Source organism: Saccoglossus kowalevskii, chromosome 6 (genome assembly GCF_978046115.1).
Source record: "Saccoglossus kowalevskii chromosome 6, keSacKowa6.1, whole genome shotgun sequence".
In the NCBI taxonomy this organism is placed as follows: domain Eukaryota; kingdom Metazoa; phylum Hemichordata; class Enteropneusta; family Harrimaniidae; genus Saccoglossus; species Saccoglossus kowalevskii.
The window spans coordinates 2,056,765-2,062,874 of record NC_140646.1 but is presented as its reverse complement, the minus strand read 5'-3'; the positions used below and the strand labels follow the sequence as shown (position 1 = coordinate 2,062,874).

Here is a 6,110-nt window from a genome sequence, read left to right as displayed (position 1 = left end):
TCCAGTCCAGGGGCGAGCCTTGAGAGAGTCCAGTCTTGGGCGAGTCTTGGTTCAGCCTTGCGACAGTCTTGGGGACTTTTCCCCAGGGCGCTGTGTCTTATAGAGTGCTCGATTGATCGACTAAGACGAGAGTTGAAACGTATTTCGTTGTGTGTGTCTTATTTGACTGTAAAGTTAAAGTGACTTTCCCGATCCCGTACCTCAAGGGGACGCGATAGAGAGACGAGACGAGTTTCCCCCCTGACAAGTATGGAGAACCCCGAGAGGAGAAGATTTACCCCTGATAGAAATAACAATAAATATAATTATATTATAGCGTTATCAATACCAGTGGATTTTATGACGTTGTCATGAATTTGTTTTTACGTATCTGTTAATCGACTTAATTAGCTGATTACTAGCGAACGGCTGTGTTATGTCTGGCACCGTTTATGCCATGTGAGGTTCTGGACGGAATTTGGTTCAGTGATTTGGAACTAATTACGAGATAATCGTCGCTATTCGGACTACTATTTCTGACAGTTAGTATTCGTAGTTATTAATGTAGTGAACGATTAATCAAAAGATATGACGTATTCAGTACTTAGTGTGATTGGCTTTATGATTGAAAGTTACGCCTTAGAGTCTTTTTACTGTTTTGTAATTGGTTAAGGTTTTGAAAATGAATAAAGTTGTTTTAGTTGGTCTTGGCGAGTACGCCACGATAGACGCAGTCCAGTTCTGGAGAGTCTTGGGCGAGTCTTGGGTCAGCCTTGCGATAGTCTTGGGGACTTTTCCCCAGGGCGCTGTGTCTTATAGAGTGCTCGACTGACCGACTAAGACGAGAGTTGAAACGTAGTTCGTTGTGTGCGTCTATTTGACTGTAAAGCTTAAGTGACTTCCCCGATCCCGTACCTCAAGGAGACGAGATAGAGAGACGAGACGAGATTCCCCCCTGGCACGTGTGGAGAACCCTAGAGAAGAGGAATTCCCCCCTGATAACGTCATTGCAGTAGATTATTCGCAATAATGTATTCCATTATTGAGCATCAAGGCCATGTGCAATGGATATAAATACAATATTGTTTTCAAAAACGAATAAAGGTGAAACTATTGAACTGTCTGTTGCGTATAACAGCGGATTTCAATATCGAATTCAGACAATTTTGTGAGGTCATCGTGGTCTGCTAAGCACACTAAAACGCGTAAACGCGTTCCGTAGAAACATTCCATCCAGTACGCGCGCTTCTAGATTCCGCGACTGATGCTGCTGTCCTGGGGGCCTCCCGACTAGTTGGCCCTATCGTGTCGATGAAGTGAGCTTAAGCGAGGGTGATTTATTTAAGCAAATGCGATAAACGAAATTAGAGTACATGTATGTCCACTAGTACGAAAGAAAGGCCGGCGTGACTTGTATTTCCTCAGCGTCGGCTCCTGGTAAATGTCACAGTCCGGGCACAGTTTGCATAAATAAATAAAAGTATCCGTGTTCTCAGGTGTGTATCTGTTTATTTATACAGTGAGATTAAAATCACCCAATAGCTTCCCGATCATGTCATGCTACGCCTGTAAGTTTTGTTTGGCTTAAAAGTATTCGTCAAATGACCGGCCTCCCGTGGAATTTGAAAATAACTATTACACAGACAGGACAGTTGACAATAAAATATACCTTGATGGTTTGAAAACCCTGAGATGGGGCAACGATACGACTACGTACATGTACCCAGGTGCGCACACCTACGCACAGTCGATCCAGACGGTCAACGGCGGCGATCTAGCATAGCGTTGTGCAAGCCAGGAATGAAAGACCGCGGCGGACACCAATACGGCGTACCAGTTACGGTGTGCCGTTCGCTCGGGCGATCACTACAATGCTACTCCACACCACACGTCAGTCACTCGTTCACTCACAATGTAAATGAATTAAATACAATAATATTTTCAATAATAAGTTTCTTACTTAGTTTCTTAGTTGTCATATATGACTGTGGAAAACAAATCCAGAAAGACATTTCAAATTATTCAGATTCTCGGGCTAGTTAAACTGTTCCGTTCACTGTGAATTTTTCTCCGAATTTTCCGCTTTTTAGTGGCAACAAATCCACTGGTATTGACAACGCTACAAAATGATAACAATAATGAACTCCCCGACAACCCATAATGGACTCAAGCACACTTTGTGCTCCGTATATGTCGCACAAAGTGAGCTTTCGCCCATTATGGGTTGGCGGGTCGTTCATTATTGTTTAAATATACATACAATAAACTCAGTTGACGATAAAGTTTCAGATGGTAGTTGTTTTACACCACAGGTATGTAAATAGAAAAGTAATTACGTGACTTGGCTAAATGTGCTTCTAATGTTTGTTTGAAAGTATTGGAAATATTTCTAATATGGTTAGGAAGGCTTTTCACAATTTGGTTCCTTAGTAATCCAGGGAAAGTTGATCAATGGTAGTTCTTTTGTGTGGGCGGGCAAAGTTTTCATTTGAAAAAGATCTAGTTTGGTATGAATGGTCAGAAGGTATTATTGTTGTACAGATCATGAATAAAATTCTATGTATTCCAAAACCCATTCTCATGACTATGCCACGTGTATGTACTAAAACTACATGAAGGCAGGTAAAGCAGTCAGGTAATATTATTCACAATGCATTTGCGTTATTGAAAATAAAGTATAGCGAAGTGTATGGGACATTGCCTGGCGTGTCTGCCCATCACCAGGGCTATTGTATCATAGGTATTCTAATGGAATGCAATCATTTGTAGCAGCCGTGATATGATTTGTGGCTTTTGTGGGGGATTATTTGGCCTTCGGGGGGGGGGGTAATCTCCCCAAAAAACGAAAGAAATTCACAGTGTCGAAAACGGTAAGTCTTTATCGTAGTGTTTAGTATCAATTTTAAGGTACGAGACATCATCGTTATCTTATTAGAAGTGTGGTGTTTACTCTGACGACAATCGATGTTCTATTTCTGAGAATTATACTGTCAAATAAATACATTATTCTATTGTGACATAAATTGTAAGTGAAAAGTACAGAGCCCTGGCTGTGTGAAATAAAAGCGCACATGTTTGGATACTTTGCAACAACCCATTGCACATGTTTATTTTTAAGACTGCTGATACAGTCACTGGACGCAATGATCCCGGGATCCGCCGTAGGCGCCAGTATTTTCATTCGAGGTCAATTTTGGATCACCAGGTCATTCCTAAACGCGTAATTAGGACTGAGTCGAGAATCAATTTTGGGTGCCAGAAATCATCCAAAGACGTTTATTTGGGTATAATTTGCGCTGTCAAGACAAAGTTCAGGCTAATAAAATAAGATTGACGACGTTTTTCCATGAGAAAAAAGTGAATTATTTGTTGAAAAAAGCGGAGAAAAATTGATACGCAGAAATCGTGACGTTGACTCTACGCATGCAATGCAGCGTCATGGAAATTGTCTACAGTTCACGTACACGCATCTTTCGATGACGTAGTTTATTTTGCCAGCCAGCCCAGGACGCCGTTCAGACATTGTACTAAGGTAACAGCTTTTGCCATTTTCCACAAATTATAATATATTCTTAACAATTGCTTTACCTATAAAACTCTGCACACCATGCTATGATCATTCAGTGTTTTGTACTAAACGACTCATCGCTTAGCAAAGCCAATTTTCAGGATTTATTGGCACATGATGTCATGAATCAGAGAAACTAATGACCAAACATAAATATTGACAGCGATTTACTAGGCCTATGGCCTCGTATGTGTGTGCACGGTGCGACTAGTAACAATTACCTAACCTACCGGTCCTTCACGGCCACAGTTGTCGCGATGCATCTCAATAAAATAGCAACTAAAACCAATTAAGGCCGATATGTGTAAATACTTGTACATTAATAGTCTAGTCTATGCAACCAGCAATAATGACATGCAAGAATGGCATTGGCAAAATGATGACCTCGGATGTAGCCATGTCTAAGGGCATGGATATGATTTATAGTCTTTGCCCATTAATGTAATGTTATAATGTATATGAAGTATGTGATCATGATTAATCTTCATGATCATTTGTGACCACACCATTGATTATTCGGCATAGGCTACCACACACTGTATAATATTGAGCAGAAAGTCATGCAAGAAATTGCATTTGATTCACCACATTGGCATGGCTGGCTGTATTCATTCTTACTTTTTCATGTCATTGTTTGGCTCACTACAAGTTTCTTGTGATTTAGGCTTATTTTTGTCACATGCAAGAAACAGCAAGAGCTGCAATGTGTACATCAGGGGGCTTTTATCATGCTTGTGATGTTGCTATTGTAGGTAAATGGCCACAGCAGGAATGTACATAACTGTCATTTATTAGGCAGAAACATGTACATCAGTGAAGGTTTTTCTGTTGCCAGCTGCCATTTTTGAAATGGTGCCACCGATCAACAGTTCATGCCACTCACCTCAACCTTAAACATGTTGTCATTTGTTATTATTTTTATGGAAATGAGTTATCTTTTTCTAAAATAAACAAAATTTGATAGTAATATCATCATGTAAAAAAAATTGTTTAAAATGATTGTATTTGATATAGACTGAACATGTTGGGGGAAAAAATAAATCTAAAATAATAAAATCCCTGCCTAACTACCCAATATTTTTTACTCTAATACTGGAAACACCAAATTTGTTTTTCATTGGCCTCATAATGGTTTGAGATCTTTTTAACATGGTCCACATAAATAATGAGGGATGAACTGGGATTCTGTACAAACAGGTCCATGCATTTACATTCTATGTTTCTGGTTTGATGTTGACTCATTTACAGCCCTGTCATTGGTGATACCAGGATTTTACTCCTTATAGCATGTGTGTGGGCTGTCTTATGCAAACCAACAATGCTGTTTTTGCACATGGTCAATTCACTCTGGTTATATGTCAGATGACACATTACCATTGCCATGCGATAAATTCATTACTTTTACCAGTTCTATCAGTTTGATGGAATTGATATCATCATTGATAACTCTATGAAGTACAATTATATTCCATATAGTCTCTTTGCACCTACCGGGGTTCTTTATTTCTTATTCATTCTGAATGGACAGTTGGATGAACATACAATAGCCTAAAAGTAAGGGGGTATATTTGTACAACACCCTGTAACTTTGCATGATATGGGTCTATAATACTGTCTTGTAAACAGTTAACTACTGGTTTTGTACAGTTTATTGTTGCTGCACATATACTTATTGAAAACAACAAGATATATTATTTTTGGCAATATGACTACTACCAAATTGGTCGGTGGTGATACCTATCATTTGGGTCTTCCGTCGACACTTATCTGCTTTTGCACCATGAGTCGTTCCATGCACATCATACCAGATTTAATCATGACACTCCGTTTACAACACTAATTTACCTCATTATAATGTGCATAACCTGTGTTTTCATTGAGAGGATGCTTGAATGCACGGTAGTGCTTTCAGCATCCTCTCACTAGTTATTTACAATGTGCCTCAAGATTTAATTTATGGAAAGTCCATTCATTTCCAAAGCATTTCAACAATGTTCTTCCTATTGAACATTCCTCTACTCAACACCTTACTCAAATCATTCATTACAATATATAATCCTTACCACTTGTTTTTTTATTTTCTTCCAGGCGAGATAATTAAACCATCGCCTGTATCTCCTATTTTTTCAACTTTTTACTTTGTTCTTACTCGAATTTGTTTGTAAACTTGTTGTACATTGATGGTTAAGATAAAAAATAAAAACTTTATTTTTTCCTTGTTCATTAGACGTTTATTCTATTCACACTATTTTTACATGGTTGTCTTCTAACTAGTCATGCTGAGTGATGTCTAATAGCAGCTGGCCAAATTACAATCGAGTGGTGGGTGGGTCACAGTCAAGTACAAATAAGCCATTCACTGCCAAAGAACAAATATAATCATTCTTTCCGATCAAGTACTTAAACCTCTCCCTCTTGATTCAAATGACATAACCAAAAGACTTAAGACAACACCATATTCACATAATTGTTCATACATTGTCACAGCAAAATCAATTACATAAATTTACCAACAGCTCCAGCAAATCATCTGTCCATATTAACTATGTCCTCTTTTGTAATC

The 6,110-nt window shown here is 38.7% G+C and overlaps 1 long non-coding RNA gene across 1 annotated transcript; it reads left to right on the top strand.

Annotated features, from left to right (window-relative positions):
- Positions 1 to 3,465: 3,465 nt before the first annotated feature.
- On the top strand, positions 3,466 to 5,768 carry LOC146741464 (uncharacterized). The gene is made up of 2 exons (XR_014929759.1): positions 3,466 to 3,511; positions 5,636 to 5,768. It is a non-coding gene; the product is annotated as an uncharacterized LOC146741464 (long non-coding RNA).
- Positions 5,769 to 6,110: the final 342 nt, after the last annotated feature.